This window comes from Mya arenaria, chromosome 2 (genome assembly GCF_026914265.1).
Source record: "Mya arenaria isolate MELC-2E11 chromosome 2, ASM2691426v1".
Lineage (NCBI taxonomy): Eukaryota > Metazoa > Mollusca > Bivalvia > Myida > Myidae > Mya > Mya arenaria.
This window is the reverse complement of record NC_069123.1, coordinates 21,384,208-21,410,685: the sequence shown is the minus strand read 5'-3', so window position 1 is coordinate 21,410,685 and position 26,478 is coordinate 21,384,208. Positions and strand designations below refer to the sequence as shown.

The 26,478-nt window shown below is 33.4% G+C and overlaps 1 long non-coding RNA gene across 1 annotated transcript; it reads right to left on the bottom strand.

The window, feature by feature from the left end:
• Positions 1-416: 416 nt before the first annotated feature.
• LOC128225219 (uncharacterized) lies at positions 417-13,970 on the bottom strand. Its single transcript, XR_008259623.1, has 2 exons — positions 13,912-13,970; positions 417-1,761 (listed from the first exon to the last, which is right to left on the bottom strand). It is a non-coding gene; the product is annotated as an uncharacterized LOC128225219 (long non-coding RNA).
• Positions 13,971-26,478: the final 12,508 nt, after the last annotated feature.

Below are 26,478 nucleotides of genomic sequence, written 5' to 3'. Positions count from 1 at the left end.
ATAGTAAAATATTTTCTTCAACTGTAACAACACTTCAATATTAAACACTGCATTGCAAAATAGAAACACGAACGTTTCACATAATTTATCTTGGGCCAATATCATTGTTTAATCACACAACTGTGTATAATTACACAAGTGTTTCAGTAAACACTTAAATATTGATCAGCTTCTGTCAACATAGCATTGCCATTTTGGAACTATCTAGCTGATGCGCGTCATCTTGAAGCTCAATATACATCAAGTCGAAAATTATAGATGTGTTCACTACGTGACGTGCCATATCAAAAATGGTAAAAAATCATTCAATGTACAATTATTTGAACTAAATAAACTTAGTGCTCGAAATGTCATTCTTGGCTAGGAGAAAAAGTTGGATGTGGACATGAGGACTCGCCAAAACAAAACTTGTCAAAGACTCTGAAGTTGCTGTTTATTTGGACTAGTCAAGTATTAAACTTTTCAACAAGATAAAGTTACTATTATAAATGATCCTGGCATTAGGACACGGAGCTAGCCTATCTGTATTATCTGGATGGTGCTAAGCCCCTGGTGAGCCTTAAATGCCTTGATTTGAAATCTGCCACTTATTATTCTCTATCATTGACTACACATTTTTCAGGTAAGTGTAAATTACAGTATTTTTTTGTATGTTAAAATTAACAATGGTAAAAGATAATGCATAACTTAATTGTGCATGCTGGGGATATCAATATTGTATACATGTATATAGCTTTACAGATATTTACAGTGTTAAAATCGCCCAAAAGGGTCTTACTCAATGAAAAAATAAAAAATAAAAATACTAGAATGTAGACAGGATTTTGACATTTTTTGGCAATGCTTCACAACATTGAACTTTGGACCATGTGTATTGTTTTAAAAAAAATCTGTTAATGTTATGCTTCAGTTATCTTGATTGTGTCCTTTTGGCGTATTTGTTATGCAACTGGAATGAAATTTTGACCATGAAGTAGTTCTGCAAACAAACATTAACGATGATATTGCCAGGTGACCTTTTCATCAACTTTTCAAAGCTACAGCATTAAGATGAATAATTATGTTTGGAAAATAAAAATCAAGCTTAGATATTTGGTTTGAAGCATTGTCCAATTGTCCTCACCTAAGAGTGTTTAAATTATGCTTCTATATTCAAGATTAGGTTCCGATGATTTTCTGTTTTTATAAGAGAAAGGACTTAGTTCTATACTTGCAGCAGACCGAACAGTGTCACCGTCCATCAGCACTTTTAGTGTTTTGATTCTGTAACGTTTTTCAACGGTTCCATACAGTAGTCAAATTTACTGTGCTCCAAAGCCCAGCTGGCCTGTTTAGTGATATCTTCCAACTCCGCGTTGAAGTCAAATTTAACTCTATTTCCATGAAATTTCCAAACTAAGTCTTTAGCAATTTTTAGCTTTTTCACCTCAGAATTTACAGTATAATTGTTTCCCTGAACTTCTTCTCGTAAAGATGAAACTCCCTATCTCTGGTGTCGCAGTTCAATTAAAATCTGCTGTAAATGATTCTCTATTTCTGTACCACCACGTGGTTGTTCCTCGGTCATTTTTACAACAAGCAGACGAAAAAAAAAATACGTTCGTGTTCATCAGCTGCCCAAAGCTGAATGAGCCTAAACTGAGATTTGCACGAAAACCTCGTGCATCTATTTAACTTGCTGACTGAGTGCTTCAAAGTCTTTTGATACAAACTAACACCATCATTTTGCTTGGAAGAAGGTTCACCACTTTCATCTTGCTTCTGAAAAGAATTTAAAAGAAAATCGAAGAGTTAAATGTGCATACCAGTGCTACCCAGCCACATGAACAACAATCCTTTACCATGAAAAATGCAATAAAGATTTAAATATTGAAGTAAGATTGTAAAATCGCAAGCATCGATTCTAAGATAGAATACCCACATAGATTCACCAAAGCAAAATAACTAAAGTGAAAGGTGCTTATAAAAGAATGTTTATGACAGATGTTTATAACATAATGTCATTTTTAAAGCAACACATCATATACACACATTATTATATAAAATATTTTAATATAAAAATGAGGTTATTGTACAATGAGTTGTGAATTTGCAATGTGACATTATTTGTATCATCATAAAATTTCCATACTCTGTGGATAGTAAGATGTATAGCAAATACTATTGCAAAATGTCTTCTTTGTAAAAGTTAACACATTTAAAACACAATAATTATCCACTATATCACTATCTCTCATGAATGTTTTCACATTTGAAGTAGGTTTTCTTAGAATTTGACACATTTGTCTTATTTGCAGTTATGGCAAACAAAAATTGAATATTTCACTGCTGCTTTTCCTTTAAAGGCATTTAATAAGGACTTTCCTTTCAATGCAGCATTTACTGGGGACATTCCATTCACTGCGAGGTTGCCAGATGATGTAGCTTTCAAATAAGATTGTTTTGCCTTCTTCTCTTTCTCAGCAAACTTCCGTATCTTATCGAGGTTTTTATATTCAAGTTTTCTAATACACTCGGGCGAGGTCAGGTGGTCATGTAGTTCATCTACAATGCTTTTGCGTTTCACTTTCATAGATGAGGCTTTTGGTATTTTCATTGCCTCTTTCATTACATGACTTTCAGATGTTTAACTAGTTGTATTTTGATTCAAACCTGTAGCCATATCAGCAAGGAGCTGTAGAGCACTGATTTCTCCCAGGTTAGATTCTTTCACTGGATCTTGATTATTAGCTGAGCTGTCTGACTGGATACTTTCACCTGATATTAATTTTGTTTTCACCTTCGAACTTAAAAGTACATAAGTATCGTACCCGTGTGATATGCCCATTTATATATAAATTATCTTGCAGCCTGTTTTCATACGTGTGCTTAACTGGCGTTGACAATACGCTTGCATACGCATTGAATACTTCTTCATTTATATCAGTTTGCACTTGAGTATTTTCTCTCTGTTCTGATTCCTTTACTATGGATGCCCTATCAGATTCACTGAATATCTTCAACTGCTGATCTGGGATGACTTAACGGTTGACGGGATATATGCCTGATGAACAGAAGCGACTAACGATAGTACATGGCTTGTTAAAAGCGTTAAAGCAATCCTTTATCTTCTCTGCAAACTTTGTTTTGTTTATTACTACACCCGGGTGTTCGATTGTGTTTCCGAACAGTCGTATTCCACTGTTTCTTCAATGGCCCAAACATGCCCTTGTCAAGTGGTTGCATAAGGTGAGTCGCATTAGACACAATTCTGTACAGCTCAATTCCGTTTGACCGTGCTTTGGTTAATATGGAACGATTGATGTATGAACCAACCGAGTCTATCAACAATACAACCGGCTTTTCTGTCACAATATGTTTGTCAAAGTAATCAAGGTATATCTCAAACGTTTCAATGTTCATCCATCCCTTTTCTCATCGACATTCCATATTCGTTCGGGCTTGTTGAGAAGATCTTTCTCAGCTAGGAAATCTCTGAAGTTCGAATACCATTTATCAAATCGTTCACTTGTGAGTCTGCTTCTTGAAGCTTCAAGCAAAACTTCTTTCCTTTAGGCAACAATGTCTTTGTTTCTATCAATAAACTTCTTGTACCATTCATAGGAAGGTCTATCATTAGTGAATGGAGTTTTCCTGTTTTCTTTCCGTATTATATCCTGCATTAGATCCAAAAACTCACAGAGCCGTAGCCCCATCCCTCTTTTCGCTATTTCACTAAGATACTGAGCAAGTTCTGTTACCTCTTGCCTAGAAAATACTGTCCCTGGTCCATTCCTAGAATCAATTGCAGTCTCCCCGGAAACTCTTCTGTACAGGTAACTGTAACTGAGGTTGTGCTATCGAAGCTTTATGTATAGATACCTTTTTAATTTGAACGTCGTACAAGGCACGTCTTTTTCTCACTATCTTGTCTTTGCATGGAGATTGGGACTTTTTGTATTTCTTCTTAACCTTCTCTGCTGATCTGAACACTTGACTGGTCCCTGTGGTTACCTAAAATGTTTAGAAAATGCATATTAAGTACATGTTTTTATATAATGCTTTATGATTTTAAAATCACTTGTGTTAAAGGAACACTAGCTATGTGAAATCAATGGCTATATCAGAGTTTATCCCCTTGTAAAGTTGATAAAATAAATAAATTAGTAAGTTAAAAAGGAGTTGCGTCCACAAAATAACGGGAGGTACGTATAGACGGACGTATGCACGGACAAGTGCAACACTAAATGTTTTCCACATTGTGAAGGCATCAAAACGTGCAAACAAAAGAAAATCAATGAAAATTGCTGCACCCGCCATGATAAATTAAAAAAATATATATTCTTGAGCAGACCCCTTAATATATGATCCGTAACTGCTTTAATAACATGCCTTACAATAGTAGGTCACATGGATAGAATGCATTTACATTTTCACAAGACTTTTCCTGCGCTGTTACAGTAATGATAGAACAAACATTTGCAATTTACCTTTTTCCGTTTTTGGGCCATTAAAATATAACTTTTGGAAATAATTTTACACACTTCTTTCTTCCGTTGTCAATATCTGCACACGATCGTCTGCTGTTGTTGGGGTCAATAGGCGCTTGACCGGAAGTAAACAATATGTCAAAACCGAAAATTTGTAAATTTTGCAGGGAAAGCTATTTTATGGGAGTCGATGAGAATTTTCTCTTATTCTTTGCATGGGATACTAAATATAAAAGTTAACCGAAACTGCTTCATAATCGGAACTGACTGACGAACTGTAACTACAAAAATAAGACAGTAGGTCAAAAGAGGTGGGACCAGCTTTGACTAGACAAATATCAAAGGTCTCGGCCATGTATTAGGAAAGAAGATTTCCCTATATAAGTCTATATGAAACTTTTGCCCCAGGTGGCAAATTTATCCACTGGGCATTATTTCAACACATATTGGTGGAGGACTTCTGTATGATGCTACACACAAACTATCAAGTTTGTTTTCTCTGAAATATGTTTATAGGAAACTTGTGACCGTTAGGATGGGCCAGATTTGAATTATCTTGGTATCAACCGCTATGTAATGACACATACAAAATATCAAGGGTCAGGGCCTAGCCGGTTTCAGATAAGAATGTTTGTTTTTTTTCTTATATAAGTCTATAGGAAACTCGTGACCAAAAAAGACGGTGCAAATTATGATCCCAGGGGCACCATTTGAACAAATTTCATAGAGTACTACTTTAAAATGCTTAAAACAAAAGATCAAGGGTTACTTTTAAAATCATGTACTTGTAGTTACTTCCCTTTGATCAGTACTAAATAACTTACTTTTGAACCAGTAAATTGTGTTTAACAAAAAAGGATAAGTTGCATATGTTTAAAAAAATATATTAAACGATTCCGTGGAGCTAAAGATACTTCAACATTTGTTTTCGTACAAAACATAACAAACGGAACTCATCGAAAAACTCATGTTATACCTCATTTACATATTCAATGATAGGGCAAAAGGGTCAAAACTCCTGTCTGCGCATTGATTAGTTTAATACAGTTGTTTAAAATTTCTTTTTGCAAAAACTGTCTTTTCATTTTCTAAACGACAGAAAACACGTGCTAAACTGCGTAAACTGCGACTGTGGTTTTCAGAAATGGATGTAAGCGCATTCTCCAACGATCTGAAAGAAAAGAGCATTGAAAGAGACAATGTTGACTTTTTTGTTGACCAGTTTGAGACAGCAGTGGAACAAATTTTATATTCAGCCTATTACTGAGAAAACAACAATTTGCTGCCTTCCAAACCATGATTCAGAGAAACTTTTCTCCGTCTTAAAAAATGACACACAAAGCCGAACGCTTATGAAAGAAACATAAACAGTCACATCTCTATGAAAGTACAGTGGAACCTCGCTAAACCGGATCTCCACAAAACCGGAATCCTCGGGATACCGGACTTTTTTCAGAGTCCCGATTTTTCCCTTATACTTTTCAATGTAAAATAATCCCCACAAAACCGGAACCTCGGAATTCCGGATACCGGACAAAAAATCGAGAAAATTTGTTAGTTGTCAACGTAATTTTACCTCGCAAAACCGGACGTTTATTTGTTCAAACATGTCAAAATGATTTTGTGTATTAGGAATTCGCGAATCGCGTGTCACTTTGTCACTTTGTTTTGACAGCCGGTGCGTCGTTAAATATTGCACCTTTGATGTTGTGATAACTCGATAATCGATAATGATGATTCCGCTGTGGATTGACTGCCGCGCGATAATCAAACGTTAATCAAACTTGTGAAAAGAAAAATTGATTGAGACATTAATTTGTTTGTTGTAGAAAATAAAGAACTAGAAACGGTTATTAAGTGATCATTTTGGAGGGTTGTTTTATCTAAAGACTTCCATGAGTGAATCAAATTAGAGCGGTGCGTTAATTAAAATATCAATATACTTAACAAGCATTAAATTACGCCAGTTGTTTTATTTTTTAAGACTCGGAAAAAAGATGATTATAAAAACGCAGAAATATGTTTATCACTTTTGCATGTGCTTTAATCATGTCTCAACCTCCGTCTAAACTTACTCCGTACATCAAATCCTCACTAAACCGGAATCCTCACTAAACCGGAAATTTTTCCCGGTCCGGACCTTGTCCGGTTTAGTGAGTTTTCACTGTACAAATTTGCCCGAAAAAATCACAAACATGAACTCAAACGTGGGAAAAGATTTTCTCTCAGTGAGAAAGTTCTAAATGCAAAAGGTGATTCAAAACAGCTCTATTTGTTTGTATCTGAGATAACGGGAACACTATCTGAAAACTCGATGCCAATTGGAGATAATGAAAGTGTATTAGCAGAAAACTTGCTGACCATTTGATGCACAAAAATTAAAAGTCAATTGCAGACAAAAACATGTGATATTGAAATTCTTCCAACTAAATTGTTGAAATCTATTTTAGATGAATTACTACCTGTCATCACGAGGCTATTAAATATATCCTTAAACCAACATCTTCAATAGCTGTAATTCAAGCAATACCGGAACTAGAAAAATGTTCTGTTACAATCAACAATTGGATGAATGAAAATAAACTAAAATTGAAGGCTTCAAAAACCGAGTTTGTTATGTTCGGTTGTAGGCAACAGATTCATAATTTTAACACGAAATCAATTTGCATAGCAGGAGATGAATATAAAATCAGGAAGTTGAATTATATGTCTTGGAGCATTTCTTGACGAAACATTAAATTTCAAAGAGCAAGTGAAAAGAAAAAGTCAAACTGCCATGTTTAGTTATTTCAGAATCAAAAGTATTCGAAAATATCTCACCAAAGAAGCTGCATAAACTCTTGTGTTGTCATTAGTCATTTCTCATCTTGACTATTGTACTGTAATCCTCTACGGAATCGCACAGAGTGAGATTAGCAAATTACAGCGTATTCAAAATGTGTGTGACAAACTGGTGCTGAATCGCAAGCAATTTGACAATTTGACAGCTTCAAACAATCTCCTTGTGACCTGCATTGGCTACCAATTACATTCAAAATGTTAACCTTCATGTACAACTGCTCTGTTTTGTTATTCTCCTGACTACCTTAACAGAGATACTAACAAAACAGATCCTAACACGGAACCTACGATCGTCTCATCCTGTTAGCGGGTGTTATGTTGTGCCATTCAATAAGATGAGAACACTTAGTGACAGAAGTTTTCTACTGTAGGACCAAAATTGTGGAATGAGTTGCCTCTTAGTTTCAGAAACTCAGAAACTGTAGAAACTTTTAAGAAGAAACTGAAAACACATTACTTTCGAGACTTTTATGCATTATTCTAGAGACTGTAATGATCGTGATAAAGTGCATTAAGAACTAATTTTGTTTTTACTTTGTATATACTATACGTGCATCATTTGTCTTAAATACTGTTTTAATTTTTTAGTCATGATTGCAATATTTTATTAAGTACGTGTATCATGATGAGTTTAAAAAATAATATTATTTTAGGACTGTAATTTATTGGAATTATTTCAGATTGCGCCTTACTTTTTGACTAATAACTTTTGCTTATACATTTGCTTTTACATTTATTTGTACAATGCCATTGAATATGTATTTATGTAAAAATACGCGTTTTATCAAATTAAAATGTTTCATGATACACTTTAATGTATGTTATGTCTTTGAATACTCAATTTGAGCCTCTGAATTGTATTGTCTTTATCAACTATCTCATGTTTTATGGTGTGCTTGAATTTGAGTGAATAAATGTGTTGACTTGACTTGTAAACTGATTGTTGCTACATGTAGTTTGCCATTGATTGCTAAACGTGTATTACAAAAACGTTATTTCTCGTATGTAAGAATGTGTATCTATATCATTGAACACCATTTGCCGATTTGGAAATCTTTGATCTTTCTGTAATAATGTTTTTTGAATCCCATGTGTTGCTATTTAAATTGATCAGACTGAAATTCATTTGATAGTGTACAATACCCGAGCTGACAAGTGCACTATGTTTCGTGCTAAATGCTATTAATACGCCTCCCGCTTTCAGTCATTCCGCTTATTTCATTCCGCTTATTTCATTTCGCTTGTTTACTTCCGCTTATTTCATTGCGTCTATTTGCTTTGTTTTGCACACGTTTGAGAGATTTGGACTGCTGTTCCTGGGCTAATTCACTACCCCTTTCAACTATCCTCTCCCTCACCATGTCTGACTAGCATCCAAACACTATTTTATCCCTGATCAGTCCGTCAGTTCTTTCTGGACCGAAATCACAGTCCTTGGAACTTATTGTTATATTTGAACTATGATATTACACCCTATATTCAATTTGTTTTGTACGAAAGGAAATGTTCGATCATTCAGAAAGTTCAAGAAAACGTTTGACAAACAGGATTAACATTCTTCAAATAAACGGTAAATATTTTATTTCCAAATAATACCTATGTTTCTATATATAGTAACAGTTATACTATAGAAATTCTTTCCCGCAAAAATGACTATCGTTTCAACCCGTGTGACTATCAAGACACATGAGGGCGATAATAGCATTATTGTCCCATGAAGACAAAAACGTGCAACATGATGGCATTTGCACGATATAATTATGGTCGACGAATACAAAAAAAAATACACAAGCACAGGATTTTAGGGGAATTAAACGGATCAATCCATGTAAGGAAAGTGAAATTAGTTTACCGTTAATAACATGTTTTTTTGTTTTAGTAACGAGTACTACCGCGACCACTGAACCGGAAATTTACAATCGGTAAAAGGACGTGTTTTGTTGAAAATGTTATTTTACTTATTATTTAGGGAAATGTTTATCATTCCAGCAATTTCAAGCTCAGATTTTTATGAGACTGCTCTATGCGTATTCGACCCTAATTGTGCTCACATATTTAAATTAACGTCAAAATCAGCCGATTTAAAAACAGGAAATATTTGAAGAATGGAATTATAGCCATCTTATTCCGAAAACTCGTGAGAAAACGTTTGCTATTTTAATTTTAAATTACTTGTTATTTTCAATAGCTAATGCCATTCAAAACCAATTTGTTATGTCTCATTGTTCAAGGGGGAGGACTTTATTTCGTTTCATGCAAACAATAAGTAAGAAAAATGTTTCATGGCAAACAAAATGGCGGATTTAGAATGAAAAGTACCGAATCTGGTACCAACTTTTGCCTGGTAAGTGGACTTTTTCTTTAAATTTTGAAAAATGTATGCGTCCAGTATGTGGCGAAAAACATATTCTTCGATCGACATCTTAGTTTGGTATCATAACTTTAAAGATAAAAAAAGTTATTGAAGAGATTGTGGCCTAGGAGGCAATGTTTACAAATAGACGTTGATTTTATCCAAAAAATTTCGTATTTTCTCGGCAAATAAGGCATATTTGTGCATGTTGTAACTGTGCTTGAAGTTTATATTCCTATTTTTCAAACTATAAGGTTATTACTCGACTGTACATGTTTCCATGCCGATTTTTTTACCTGAACCCCTCATTATGTTTATTGCAAGCACATTACCCACTTTTTGGTGAAATGCAAACAAACTTCTGCACAATTGTTTAGCATTGAGAGACACGGGTTTAGTTCTGGGAATCGCTAATATTCACGAGTCTTTTAGTTTAATATGTGATGTGTATCATAATAATGAAAAGTCTCGTTATGTGGGAGGGATAAAGGGTTAAACCAGTCATAGTTCTTTTGAATATATCAATGTCGTAAGATCAGACTTATACCAATTAATTTACGTGGTTGACGTATGATAACCAAAGTACACACAATTCTTTTCTCCAAACAGTGTGCATTATAATTTATAATGTTATTGTATTAGCTTTAACTATATGAAAACACATGCATACATTAAAGCACTAAGTGTGCTGAATGCGGCCATGCCTTAATTAAACTGACAGTCAAGTTTGTTAAATAAAAAAGGTATTGAAACATAGATCCTCCAAAGATGACAGTAACAATGAAGTTTCTTAACTAAATAAATTGGAGAAGAACATTTTTAAGCTTAAGTTTTCAATAATATAGAAAAAACTGGGCATTGGGTCAGGACAAGATTCAACCAAATCTTCATAATAACAAGCTTGGTAAAGGGCCTCTTAATGATATTATACACTATTATATCATTATTTTCTCCCTCTTAATTTGTTTTTGGTATTCCATTCTAATAAAATGTTACCATGATAACTAAGAGCTGCTGATGAATATTAAGCTCTGCCTACTGTCTTATGTTATTCGTATTACTATTGGAGACTTTTGTACATAGCAAAGTTGTGTTGACTATCATGAGATGTATATCATTATCAAAGTATGAAACATTGAATTATCTTTATATACACGGATCAAATTCCATAACATGGTGTCAGAAGTAGATCACACTGCTAGTGAGAATGGAATACCAAACATAATAATACTCTTTATTATATACCCATCATAAATCCACACGCAATACAAATTATCGCAAAATACCGAAGTCCTTATTCATCTACAGTGCAATACTGCCGTATTCCACTCTTGTGACGTCACTTCATAACAAGTATCGTTGTACAATGTTAAAATGACGTCATAAAACCAAAGTGTGAGTCCGTGAAATGAAATTTATTTTTTAAAACATGTGGCTTTTAAGTGATCTAACTAGTAATGTATATTATAAAAGGGTTATTAGTACTGCGTTTTTATCTGGAATGTCGTATTCGACTCTCGTGGATTTTTGCAGATTTTGATTTCACTCGGCTTGCGTCTTGTCACCCCTTGGACAGAGCATCTTTAAGGCACAGGGCCATACTGTCACCCCTTGGACAGAGCATCTTTAAGCCACATGGCCATACAGTCACCCCTTGGACAGAGCATCTTTAAGCCACATGGCCATACTTTGAACAATCTTTGTAAAAGATAACTACACGTATGTCAGACTGCATACAAAATGCTAAGGAAGTAGTTTCGAAAAATAAAGAATTATTTTCTCCGTCTTAATTTGTATGCATCAGATGACTCAATAAATACAAAGGGTTGGCCATTCTTGAATTGTCCTCTGTAACTGTCCTGATAGCTCCCTACCTCATTATTTGCAAAAGGTTGCAGGTTCATGATTCTCCTGGTCCAATGTGTCATACAGAAAGAAGACGTTAAAAGTAGAATCAAGTAGTTTTCTTTTCTGGCACTCCAAATTAAATAGTACTGTAACATTTGGAGTGCCTAGAATTTGTTTAATCCCCAGGCAACATGTATCAGGTGTTGCAGTACATGCTTTTCACCCGTCCTTGTAGATCTTAAAAAGACTTTAAATAATTTCGCAACAGTAATTCAATTAAGGTTGCTAAAACAGTGTTTGAATAATCCTGATATCTAGATGTGCCTTTAATTGCAGCAATTTGAACTCAAGTTATGATGTCAATTGAGCTTAACCAGCATACTGCAGTTCCTGGGTGTGGGGATTACTTCATTTACTCGTCTTGAATAAACAAACATTTCTTGCATTGAAAAGTGCAATGTATGAACATGCCCAGACACCTTCCAAGCCTTTAATCTTGTGTCAACATATACTTGGTGTTATGTGTTATATCAATGAGATCTACAGGGTAAAAATAAAGTTGGCAATTTAAATTTCTTTCTAGACAGATGGACTTGTCTTCCAGTTACTTTGAAAATCTTCATATTAGCTATACTGAACAAGACTGAAGCAACAGAAGCATTTCGCTTGTTGTTTTATTTCATTATTCAATGATTTTGTAAACATTCATCAATGATAGTTGAAATGAAGAACCATAAACATAACTACATTGTATTTTGTCATTAAAGGCCTAGTTTAAGCCTTCTATAAGTGACCTCCCCCCCCAAAAAAAAAACAAAAAAAAAATAAAAAAAAAAAAAAATAATAATAATAATGTGTATTAGTACACAACCTCCGTTAATTGATCTGAATCTTATTGCCTAATCGTCTTTATCAGATCAGCGAAGCCAGCCGATTGATACCTAACTGACCAATCAGTGTCCAAATTTGGCAGGGCTTATCAGTGGTTCATTGAAATTCACCATGACCTTCCACAATCTGCATTGATAAACATTAGTTAATGCATTGTTCTTTGTACTTACATTCTTAAACTTGAAAAACAACTGCATTATATAAAATGTATTCCTTAAATTATCACTGAGAGAAAGTTTAGACAATTAAGCGAAGCCAAATTACCTTTGAATTAGTAGAATATCTTATCCTCCAAATATATTCATCATTTCATGTAACCGTTTATAGTAAATGTTGAATGTTCAATAGTCTTAAAATAGGAAGTATCATTTTTTGTATATCGAAGAACACCTGTGTGTATAATTTTGATGATAGTTTGCCATTCAATTATACTTCGAAATTTGTATCCCTTAGTGTTCAATCCCAAGCATACTTAAATTACTTGTTCACATTTAAGTGCAAGAAAAGTCAGTATACATTTAATTATGATCTAATTTATTATAATGTTAGGTAACATAAAGGATATGTTGTGCTTATTAAAAATTACATTTTTCATCTATGCAAAATGATTTCAAGCAAATGATGCAGTGTATATTGAAATTTGATTACCGGTATGAGTTTAAACTATGACAGGGATGATTCAAGTGAGCGATTTTTGTGATTTCTGGCATCAAAATTGTCTAAATTAGCAATGAAAATTTATCAATGATGAATTTTAAAGGTATTCTCACATTGCTCACAGTTTGTGAACTTTGTTTCTGTTTTGTTTTTGTTTGTCTCAAATTAAAGCATTGGCTTCACTTATTGTTTATTGAATTCTCTTTGAAGCAGTCATTTTAGCAGGCAGCCGGCTCTTAATGAAAATCCTGTCATTACTTTACTATGCCACAACAATGCGTGATAGGGAACATTTTTGAAAATTTTGATTTTGATTTTGTTCCCTAAACGCCAGTCGACTGATTCATACAAATCTCAAATAAATATTCTTCAATTCTGATTCAACAATATTCAACACTGCTTGGTTAAATAAAAACTCAAAAGTTACACATGTAAATTATTTTACCGAATACCTTTCTCTTAAATTTATATAGATCTATCAACAAAATATCCATCTATCAACACAGCAGTTTTGATTATTGATTTTCATTCTTGGTTAGGAAACTATAAGTGGGATATGGACGCAAAGAATTGCCAGAACAAAAACCTTATGATTTTTGAACAGGGTTGTTTTTAACCCTGTTCAGTGTAGCCACAATCTCGACAATTGCAACATAAAATGCCTATAAATAACAAGTGTCGACTGCCTCTTTACCACCAAAATATAGTTTGAGAAAGTGCGGACTATATAAATTGCAAGCTGTTTCCAATAACCGAGCTAGATTTGACAAAGCAAGAAGCAATTATAACGCAATATCTATTTTAATCATTTAATGTGTTGAACTTAGATAAAGATAATATTAAAGTAATTACCCTGCGCCAAAAAAATGAATGAACATCGAAACGTAAACAAAGAATTACTATCCACTCAAAGCGCATCGATCATTCCATCACGCGACACAATGATCGCATCACCTGCGCACAGGTTCCCCGCTTAAAACATCACGTGATAGCCCACGTGGGAATAACAAACGCACGCCATTTTGACAGGCACGTACTAAAGTGCTGACGAGTTAGCTGACGATATAGAAATAGAGAGAGTTGCTGACCATATAGACAAAGAAGGAAAAAACGTTTTGAAATTAAAGCTTTATCAAGACTTATTTTGTTTAATTTATCTATATACCTTTTATAATGTATGTATATACGGATGTTTGTGTATTTTGTTTTGAAAATGGCATTTCATTGAAATGAATAGAGTTATATTTTTTGCTGGTTTGGTGTAAATATGAGAAAATATCACGGATTTAATAACCTTTTTAGGTGTTTCATTTACAATTGTTTGAAAGCAATTATTTTAATTTTGATCATTTGAATGAAGTAACTATTTCTCTTTAATCTGTTGTATTTTCGAAGTTGTTTTGTGAATAACAAGGCAAAAATAAGCAAACTCTTGCTAATGAGTAAAGTTTGATTAGTATATATTTTATTTTCTTGGTTGGGAATAGCACAAGCTTTCACCATTTTTTTATATTTTCATTTTCTATTATTAAACCCCACACATTTACGGGGAGTAAGGCTTCGTGGAGTTTGTTTCTATGCTGTTTCAATAATTCACCAGCCGTTGCATATTATCTATTTATCGTTCCTACAGGGTGAGAATCCATTTTTTATGTAAATAATGTGTATATCATTTTAAAATACTATTTAAAATTTTAACAGTGGCCCTGAAAAGGATCATTTTCATTTTAATAATTAGTATGAGTATAGTCTTTGTTTATGCCAACATCTAATTACCAACAGGAAACGGGTTTAGTGTATCTTTTAAATTCACCCTGGATGATCAACCAATATCTATTTTATTTCCCTGGTAAATAAATCCTTGGCAAGCCTAACTCATATTGTAACACCATAGGATGGAATCTTATGCTAGAATTGTATTAATTAAATTCATATATAACGTTACTGTTAAAACAGACTGAAAAATGTAAAAATTAAGATGAACGTGTATATTCCTAATGTATTGATAAAAGTTTTTCGCGATATTCCGTGAAACATGGAATTAACGGTGACTGAAAGTGTTCCGGAAACCGGCGTCGCACGAATGGTTCCACGAAGATCATTTGCCGGAAAAAGTATCTTCTATCGAAAATAATTTAGCTGAAAGGGGCGTCACGTTGCAAGATATTAATTTGTCGTTAAAAGAGTTGCTGCACCCATCGAACCTTGTTATTCAGCCTGAAGAAGAAACAGTGACTTTATTTGACTGCGACAGTGAAGTTCTGTTAAGAATACATACCGGTACAGAATGCCGCGTAGAAAAATCACAGACAAACAAGTACAAACGAAGTCGATGCCATAGATTTCCAACATCCCATCTCGGAAACCTTTGCTTTACTCAAAGGTCTACAAGAATCTGTCAGTTGATTAGAAACTAATCTGGAATATCATATTTACCAGACAGAAGAGGGTTTTGCTCAACTACGGAATGAAATGTTCAGCGTCTAAAGACAAAATAAAACAAACTCTGATTTTACTGACCGTCAACTTGAAGATGTGGAATCGAGTACTATGAAGCTGAAATTGTCTTGTGAAAAAATGAACGAATCCAATGCAAAGAAATTGCAAGCGATATCTGACGCGGTGAAACAACTAAATGAAACATTAAAAATCGCAGAGTAAACCAGTTTCTACAAAAATAACATCACAAAAAACAGCTTTTGAAAACGACGTGAGACCGAAGGAGCACAAAAAAACCACCATTTCTAGTGTGTTTCATTTATCGACCTGCTGATAGTAAGTTAGAATGGATTAATATGTTCAGTAATTGAAGACTTAAATTTAGAGTATCATATCATAGGAGACATTTACATAAATTATAATGCCGAATGTGGGTCATTTAAAATTATATTATGAAATACGGATTAAGACAGCTTACAGAAGTTCATACAAGGGTAACAGAGAAAACATCTTCTATTATAGATCATGTATACACGAACTCAGTGGGTCGAGTATGTGAAGCATTCGTATCAAGTTTAAGTATAAGTGACCACTTTTCAGTTTGTTTCACTAGAGCTGCCCGTTTACAAAAGGTTTCAGAAAATACGCATCAACATCATATTAACATATAGGTCTTTCAGAAACTTTAATGAAATTTCCTTCTGCATTGATCTTAACAAGGTAAATATAAATGGGGTTGAACAAATTCAAGACCCTAATAAAGCCATGGAAGTTTTTTTGTAAACGACTGAATGAGGTGTTGTCGCACCATGCGCCACTGAAAGAAAAACGAGTAAAATATGAAGAAAAAAAACAGAAAAGAAAGAAATCGATTCGAAAAGCGTAAACAGTGGTCGGAATATAGACTTTCAAGAAATAATGTTACTCGATTAATACGTCAAACCAAGAAAGATTATTACAATAAAGTTGTTAAAAACTGTAAAGATTCTAGGGTATTATGGAAGAACCTCAGAGAGCTGAATAATAATAATGACACTATTAACAATAATAGTATATTACCACAATACCTTCATACAAACGGAATAAATGTTGTTGGTGATGCACACATATTAGATGTGTTCAATAAGCATTTTACTGACATATCCGATTGTATCAATAAATCAGTGTTCGATGAAACAAATTTTTCAAAACTTGGTACTAAATTAAATAGTTTGCTAAAGGGTCAGTACTTTGATATATCTTACATCACCCCATTAGAGGTAAAAATAAATATTGATAAGCATAATACGGCGAAAGTTACAGGATTAGATGGAATAGGGCCTAATAGCCTACAACAATGTGGTGATTGTATTGTTATACCACTAACGTCCATTATAAATAATAGCATACGGCTAGGAATATTCCCAGACTCATTAAAAGAGGCTACGGATTTGCCTATATATAAATCTTCTGATCGCAATGATCCAAATATTTATAGACCAATTTCTATCCTTCCAACACAATCAAATGTGTTTGAACGGCACTTGGCAGATCAAATCAAAACATTTTTAAAAAATACGAATATCATACATGAATTTCAATCTGGGTTTCGAGAAAAAACATTCTTGTCATACAGCGTTGATAAGAATAATTGATGACTGGATTGATGGAATTGACAATGGAAACTATGTAGGTGCTCTCTTTCTTGATTTACGAAAGGCGTTTGATCTAGTAGATTACCAAATATTTTTACATAAATTGAAATTATACAATTTCAGTGGTAATTCTGTCCAACTGATTTGAAAGATAGACACCAAATTGTAAAGTTTGGGGATTCCCAATCTTCACGAAGATGTATAAATTCTGGAGTTCCTCAAGGATCCATTTTTGGACCTATTCTTTTTCTTATATATATTAATGGCATAACCTTTGAAATTGAAAATTCCTTGATTGACTTATATGCTAATGATACTACACTATATGCAAAAAGTTCAAATAGGCAGGAAATTGAACGTACGTTGCAAATAAATTTAGATATGGTATCAGATTGGTGCAAAGTAAACAGCATGGCAATACATCCACAAAAAATTTGCATGTTGCTGGGTTCAAATGCAAAGTTAAGAAATGCATGTGCACTCAAATTATTCGTAGACAAAGTACTAATTGAAAATGTAACTTCGAAGAAATTGCTTGGAATTGTTATTGATTCATCATTGTCGTGGAATCTGCAAGTTGAATTTGTCTGCAAGAAAGTAACCGCAAAAATAGCCCTTTGAAAAAGGCTCAATTACTTTTTAACGGATCAAATGAGACAATTGTTTAAAATCGTATATACTTCCTATGTTTGACTATTGTTGTAGCGTTTGGGGGGAAAGTAAGCAAACGCATATGAGACGAATCACCATGCTTCAAAAAAGAGCTGCAAAAATTAATTCTGTTTAAGCCTGTTAGAACGCCATCGCATGAATTATTTAAAAAAATAGAATGGCTTCAATTTGAATGCCGTTGCAGATTTCACACGGCTGCTATGATATTTAAATCTATTAATAATCTTACACCGAGTTATATAAAAGACATTATTAAGATATCTAGCAATACAAGATATGGATTACGATCTTCTACGCGACAAGATATTGCTCACATTCGACATAAAACACAATACAAGAAAAACTCGTTTGCCTGCTACAGTGGGAAATTTTGGAATCTTTTACCAGAAGAAATACGTAAGTCTAACACGGAAAAGACATTTAAAACCCGCTGCAAGAAGTTCTATTTACATTATCAATCCGTTGTAAAAATTGTATGCATAATTCCATGCATACCACTGGTATAGTTTATACATTATGTATATGTTGAGTAAGGTGTTAAATAAATGTGTGACTGTCATAAAATTTTGTTTACAATTCCATTCTAAGCATTTTTACATGTCAAAACGATCATTTATTCCAGTTATAGGCCATGATGAAATAAAAAATGTAATAATGCTTTTTAACAATATGTATTTTTGCGGTACTGAAATGTGTTCTCTCATTTGTGTTTTGTGTATTTTTTGCATCACATATTTTTTTAGTGTGTGCGTGCGTGCGTGCGTGCGTACGTGCGTGCGTGCGTGTGTGTTCTTTTAGAAGGCCGCATTGTAAATAAGACGTGTGTTATGTTTATTTATAATATGATGCCTATGTCTTAATGTGTTACCTTCTTTTAAATAATGTTATTATTATTATTATATTCATAATTATTATTATTATTATTATTATTATTATTATTATTATTATTATTATTATTATTGGTTACATTCTCCACCCTGGATTGCCTGGTTACACAGCAACATTAACTTTATTGTCAATAAAATATTAATTTCTCATTTACCATCATGATCCAATAAACCTGGGGCGGCCCCTGTGGTTGTTTTACACGGGGACTCTTAGATTCACTGTGCTACATATCAGCACCTTATCAATACACACATGATCGTGAATCATAATGGTGAAAACCCGTATAAAACCCTGTTCATGCAGCGCTATCAGCGCTTTGATTAAGTGATAAAATCAAAATTGAGCAGGCAATACTGTTCTACCAATGGCGATTGTTTATCACAATATCATTGAACAAATACAATGTATCCTGGATGTACTTACAGTTACACTGAAAATGTTTCCGAAGACTTTTCTATGCACCAGTAAACAGCCATCATATTCATAAGCCAGGTGCTATACACATATTCATACATTTGACTTAATTTAGATAGAAACTTCATGAATAAGTATGCGCATATTGAGTATTTGATATTTCTTTATCTTATCTCCATTTTGTAAATGTGAAATTACATGATTTGGTCGGGACCAAACGAACTTGTATTGCAATGTAATTGTACGTATCAAACTCTACATGCTTCCACGGTAAGATGAAAATAATCCGTATGATGGTGGTAATCATTCCATGGCGGCCTTATTGATAAATTTCTTCAATAAAACACGTATAAAATTCACATCATCCGCATCCGGAAGTAGTGTTGACATGTCTGAATCATTCAGCCGCTCTGATGAGAGTCAATGAGCTCAATACTGTAGACTGGTACCCTAAGTTACTTTTCCTCAAAAATATAACGACAGGTATGCGCCATGTACACGGCATATGGTTATTAGTTTACATTAATAGTATTTGAATAATAAATACCAAAAAAACATGTTGTATTTAAAAAAGTGCTAAGGCCACAACAAATTGATCATTTGTTTGTCGGATTTGCCGCACCTAAAATTCGAAAAACGAAAAAAACAAACTTTTTTTTGCGCCCGCACATATTATTTTGCCGCGTGGATTTTTTTTGTATACTTCTCAATTTCCCCTATTTTCTGAATTTCTTTTACTTAAAATTTAAACCTGCAACGTCGACTTCGTCTTGTTTTGAAGGTATTTCTATGCTTTACATTCTTCGCGAGATAACTTTCCTCGTGTCAGGACAAAATCAGGTCCGGGTAACCGCAAAACAGCTGATATTTGTTGACAGTCTTTTTTGTCGGGCATCTTTTGCAGGACGCACCGTTGTTTTTCATTTCCGGTATTAATTTGTAGTTTACTCTCCATTGTATAAGCAAATTTAAACGATCATGAGCTCCCGAAAAGGTTCTAAATTCTCAAAGGAAGATCTTGACCAGGTTACCCAAGCAACGAGGTTGCTTTTTGATTCAAGATTTGATACATTGGAGTCTATGATTGATGAGTGTGCGAAGTCCTCCGATTTGACAAAAGCTAAATCAAACATTTTAGTAAATGTGTACAAAATTGACAATAATGATCAGTATCAGAAGAGGGAAAATATCAGAATTGGCAATTTCATGCCAAGTGGTGATCTCGTTGATGAGGTTGTTAATTTACTCAATCATATGGTTGGCTTGAAGGAGAAGACTGCTGACTCCCAACCTGATGAGAACAATGAAGCTGTCCAAAGCTCTCAATCTTTGTTTAATAGCCAGGCCGATTTATCGCTTGATAAGAGTTTGGACACTGGGTCTCCTTCGGTAGATGGTCCTTTTTCAAGAGTGGATTTTAGTGATTGCCATTTCACGAATCCCAAGAGTGGTAAGAAGAAACAGGTTATCGTTCGTTTTGTCTCCAGGATGTCTGTTAGAACTGTGTATCGGCACAAGAGGAAGCTGCGTGATTCTCCAATCCCGGCGTATAAATCAGTATTTATTACTGATGATATCACCCCACTGCGGCTAAGGATGAAGAATGTGGTCAGCCAGATTCCAGGTGTGGAAAAAACTTTCTTTAGAGATGGAAACGTGCATTGTATTTTCAAAAAGAAACATTTTAAGCTTAGTTCGCCCGATGACATTTTCAAGGAGTTAGGTGTGGAGATGACGGACGGTATGCTGCGTGACCTTGACCTTGATAAGTATGTCTAGGATTGGTCGGAGAGTGATAGTGCCACGGTTGTGAAAGAAGTTGTCGGACATTTTCAGCCAACAGAGAGCTGCATCACTACTTTTTGTACTGACTCTAATGTTCACAATAATAGTGTTGATGTTCAACTTGTTGAATCTAATAATCTTACTAGTCAAAATTTTAATTTAAATGATGATATTAATGTTGCTTCTAGTCATAATTCTAATATTATTTTAGAACATAACTTTTGCCATTTGTCAAATAATAATGTTATTAGTCTTGCATATGTAAATGTTTGTGGTTTATGCTCAACATTGAACAATCCAGATTTTATAGCATTTGTTAAGCAGTTTGACACTGTTCATTTTGCTGAAACTAAGTTAGACTGTTTTGATAGTCCTTCAGTTGATGGCTATACATTTTTTGGCAAAAATCGTGAAGTATTTAAAAGGAAACCTGGAGGTGTTGGTATTTTGATAAAAATAGTTTACTTAAGCTATTATCTGTACTCAATGTTAGTAATGAAAATTCTTTATGGTATAAGTTTAATAATGCTGACAATATTTTTGCAGTTGTCTATATTCCTCCCGAGGGTTCACCCTATAGCTCATTAGAGATTTTTGATAGCATTGAAAGTAATATTGTTGATTTACTTACACAATATAACAATGCATCATTTACTATTTTTGGTGATTTTAATGCACACTGCGGCAAGCTGTTAGATTATGTTGAATTTGACCCTTATGTAGCAGATAATAATTTAGATGATATTGCTACTAGACAAATGTCATCTTTTGGATCTGGGTATTCCATTAGAAAGATTTTCATTGGATCAGAGTAATATTAATAACTATGGTTATCGCCTGTTGGATATGTGCAAATCTACTGGTCTCTGTATTGCTAATGGTAGATGTGGAAACGATATGTACTTGGGTAAATGTACATGTAAAAGCACGAGTTTGGTTGACTATTTGTTATTGTCACATTGTAATCTCCCAAATGTTAATAACTTTGTTGTAAATGACTTTGATCCTATCTTATCGGATGCACACTCGTCTATTTCTTTTAAGTTTTGTTGTCATAATTTATCAGATATTACTGATAGTCAAGAAAATGATAATGACTTTGATGTTGACTTTATAGAAGATGAAGTTAAAAAACCGATCTGGGATACCACTGTAAAAGAGAGATTTTTGTCTAGCTTTGATGAAGATACCTTATTAAATTTACAATCAGAAGTTGATTCTATTTTTAACAATAAAAAGTATTCTGAAGATAGTATTAATAGTTTAACAAATAAAATATCTGAACTCTTTGTTAATGCTGCTGATAACTGTAATCTTATTGTTGCTAAGAAGGCCTCTATGTACAAACCACATACTTCTAAGAAGAAACCTTGGTTTGATGCTGACTGTGATACTGCTAGGAAAATATGTTTAAATGATAAGAACTATTATAGAAGGATAAAAACTGTGGATAGTTATAATATAATGGTTAATAGTAGTAAATGTTATAAAAAAGACAATTAACAAGAAAGTAAAAAAATTTGATAATGATGTAAATAAAACAACTTATTAATTTACGCTCTAATGATCCTAAAGCATTCTGGAATTTGCTAAACAAGTATTCTGGTGATAGGAAAGATACCGTTTCAAAGATATCTAGCCAGGTATTTTATGAACATTTTATCAAATTGAACCAGTCTGTTGTTGATGGTAATGATGTTGCATCCCAAGACTTTGATGATGCTTCAGTTGAATATAGCAATGAGTTTTTAAATGCTGTAATAAGCATTGAAGAATTAAAAAAAGTTGTTAGACTGTTGAAAAATAACAAATGCCCATCTTTGTTTGATAATGTTCTGAATGAGTTTATTAAACATGCAGACAGAGATGACATTTTATATTATTTGTCAACTTTTTAATGTTATTTTGGATTCTGGTATTTTTCCCGATGTCTGGAGCCGCGGAGTTATATTACCTATATATAAGAATAAGGGAGATGTTAAAGATCCAAATAACTATAGAGGTATTAGTATTTTAAGTTGTTTTTAAGTTATTTACAAATATTATTAATGAAAGATTTAATTGTTATTTAGAAAGTCATAATTTACTTTGTGAAGAACAAGCTGGGTTTCGTAAAAAGTATAGCACAGTAGATCACTTCTTCTCATTAAAATTACTTATTGACTTTAACGTAGGTACAGGGAAAAGGTTATACTGTGCTTTTGTTGACTATAGAAAGGCCTTCGATTCTGTGAATCGCATTCATTTGTGGCAAAAACTCCTTGCACATAATATTGATGGGAAATGTATTAGAATCATTCGCAATATGTATGCTAAGGCAAAATCATGTATTAAGGTGAATAATACAGGGTGAGAATTCGTCTCCATTTTTTTTCTCTATATTTTTGAATGATTTATCCCAATTTATGTCTACAAAATTTGAAGGATTGACCACTATGTCTAAGGTTACTTTTGAATGCCTTAGTGATGATGATGTTGAAATTTATCTTAGAATTGTTATATTGTTATATGCAGATGACACGGTATTATTTGCTGTAAGTAATCATGACTTACAAGATGCTTTAAATGCTATGTTTGATTAATGTACGTTATGGGATTTGCAAGTAAATGAGGATAAAACAAAAGTTGTTCTGTTTAGTAAATCAATAGTTAAAAATAATGTAGTATTTTTCTATAACAATAAAATGCTACAGTGTGTTGAAGAATTCTCTTATCTGGGAATACTTTTTAATTATAATGGCAGTTTTTGTAAAGCTAAGAAAAGATAAGTTGAACAAGCTAGAAGAGCTATGTTCTCACTTATTCAAAAGTCCCGAAAACTCAATCTTCCCATTTCAGTTCAGTTACATTTGTTTGATTATATGATTGCTCCAATTTTGTTATACTCTTGCGAAGTATGGGGTTTTGAAAATATCAAAATAATTGAACAGTTTCAGCTGAAATATTGCAAATTAATACTCAATCTCAAGGCTTCCACCCCTAACTGCATGGTGTATGGTGAACTTGGTGTAAAACCCATAGCTCTACAAATTAAATCGAGAGTTTTATGTTATAGTGAACGTAAAAGGTTGTAAAATATCTAAGTTATTATATAATACGGTTTTAAAACTACATAATGGTAATGTTATTGTTTCTCTATGGTTATCTCTCGTTAGCAATACCTTAAACGAACTTAGTTTGTCTGATTATTTTAGAAGTCAAACAGTCATTAGTCCTGTTAATTTTAAGTCAATTGTTAAAAGTAGACTGTATGACCAATTCTTACAAAACTGGACTAGTACTGTTGATAGCTCTTCCAAATGTCTTGTATATAGGATGTTTAAAAGTAATCATTGTTTTGAAGATTATCTTGACTTGTTACCTAGTAACCTTTGTAAAATACTTTGTAAGTTTAGGACCACAAACCATTCTTTGCCAATTGAAAAAAGCAGGCATTTGAACATTGAGAGAAATCAAAGATTATGTCAGTTATATACTAAGAATGTTATTGGTGATGAATTTCACTACTTACTTGAATGTAATCATTTTTCAATCATCCGTAAAAAAAACTTATTGTTCCTTGTTACATTCGTCACCCAAACTCTTTTAAATTAGATGAACTTATGAACTGTTACAATAGACCTAAATTAATTAAGTTGGCATTTTTCTGTAAAATCATCTTACTCAAATTCAGATGACTCACTCTCCATACTCCGATTAACCAAAGATCTATTGATAATTACAATACCATTCCATTGTGCCTTATTACTTCATATTTTCACTGATGATGTTTAGTAAAGTTTCTTTTTTTCTTGTGTGTGACATGTTTGTTCACTGTGTTATTTGATGTTAATTAATATGTGTTTCATTGTTTTGTTATGTCACATGCATATTATATGCCTTGACGAATAAAAACTTGAAAAAAAAAACTAAATCAGTTTTCTTAATGTAAAATATACGTTTTAAGTGAAAATCAGTGTCATAGTCAACGGATTATAGTCTTCAGTAAACAACAACAGTTTCACAGCGTCGAAGGCAATAATTATTTATGTGTGTTTTTAATAATTCATTGTTTTGTACTCAAAATTTAGTGGTAAATAATAACTAAATCTGATTTTGAGTGCAAAACTTCTATTCAAATACACGCCGGACACACGACTTACAACCATTGAACATGTTCTCGTGAGTTATTTTTTATATTCTAAAATGCATTTCTTAGTATTCATATACTCATAAGTGTTATAAAAAAATAAAAAGTAGGACTTGTAAATGTTTTAGAAACAGTCTGTATTTACACATACAGTATTATAATAACATCAGTAAAAGCAGAAAATACAACCTTTTATAAGTATAATGACTGTTTTAATTTTCTAAATTCTTTGTTCTTATGTACCATTCATTTGTAGCCACACCCCCTCCCCCCTTAGGTCCAAGGGTATACCGGGGAAATGGGCTGTGTTTTTATCTTCGAGGTGGCCCCGCAGTGCCGGCTGAATGCGGCGGTTTTGTCTTCCAGCCAAATACAGCGTGGAATGGGCCGTACCTAGAGTCCCATGGAAGCATGGGCATTTGACGGGGGTTTGACGAGCAGTACGTCCCCGCAGGGCGAGGACTTTGCCCGGGCTTGGCTGGACCGAAAGTCAAAGTCCCCATTATTCCCCGGACCTGGGGGCGTGGTTACAATTGACTGGTGCATTATCGCACTTATTTTCTTTGATCAATTAGTGATAAAGTGGCCTGTTTCTTACAGGCATTGAAGCTATGGAGGCTGTCATGTTATTCTTTTTAAGGCACGGACCTATAAACCATAGGTTCGTGGTCAAGGCGAGGTCTTGAAACGGAAACATCTTTAATCCAACACCTGCACTTAATATAATGACCAGTGCCACATTTGCAGATTTGTTTGCCACTGCTTCATTTATATTTTCCCACAATCAAATTCACAGTGTATATTTTTTATAGAAATATTCTGTGTTATTTACATTTTCAATATTCTGTCATGTCAATGTCACTACAATTTTATCGTGTGATTCAAGAGGTTCAAATTCAGACCTGACCCAATATTTAGAAATGCTCAAATAATAAATTACTCTTACCTGTCTAAAATGTGTTTTTTTGTGATAGTAAGTTAGATTATTATGGAATGAATACAATAGTTGTACTCTTTGGTCTTCGAATAATTGCACGTTACTGTGAGGAATGCTGTCTTTACAATAGTATCCACATTTAAATTGCTGATGCATTGAAAGTTAATAGTAAAGCACTGGATCTTATTGCATTTGTTAAATATTGAGACAGATAAACATGTGATACAATCAAAACCTTTTCAATTATAACTGAGAACTTTTTTTGCAATTAAAAAGCATTTCTTAACATAGTTGTATGATAAATTTGGTAAGAAATATACATTTTTTTTTAATTTTTCGCTTTTCGCTCGTCTCGGATTTGCCTAAAATTAAAAAAAAAGTTGTTGTTTTTTTCGCTCGCTCGCTTCTACTTTTTTTTGGCAAAATCCGTAGAACAAATGATCAATTTGTTGTGGCCCAAATGCCATGCAATGAATAGTTAAAAATTAAACATTGTATCGAAAAGAGAGTGTCACGGGTAC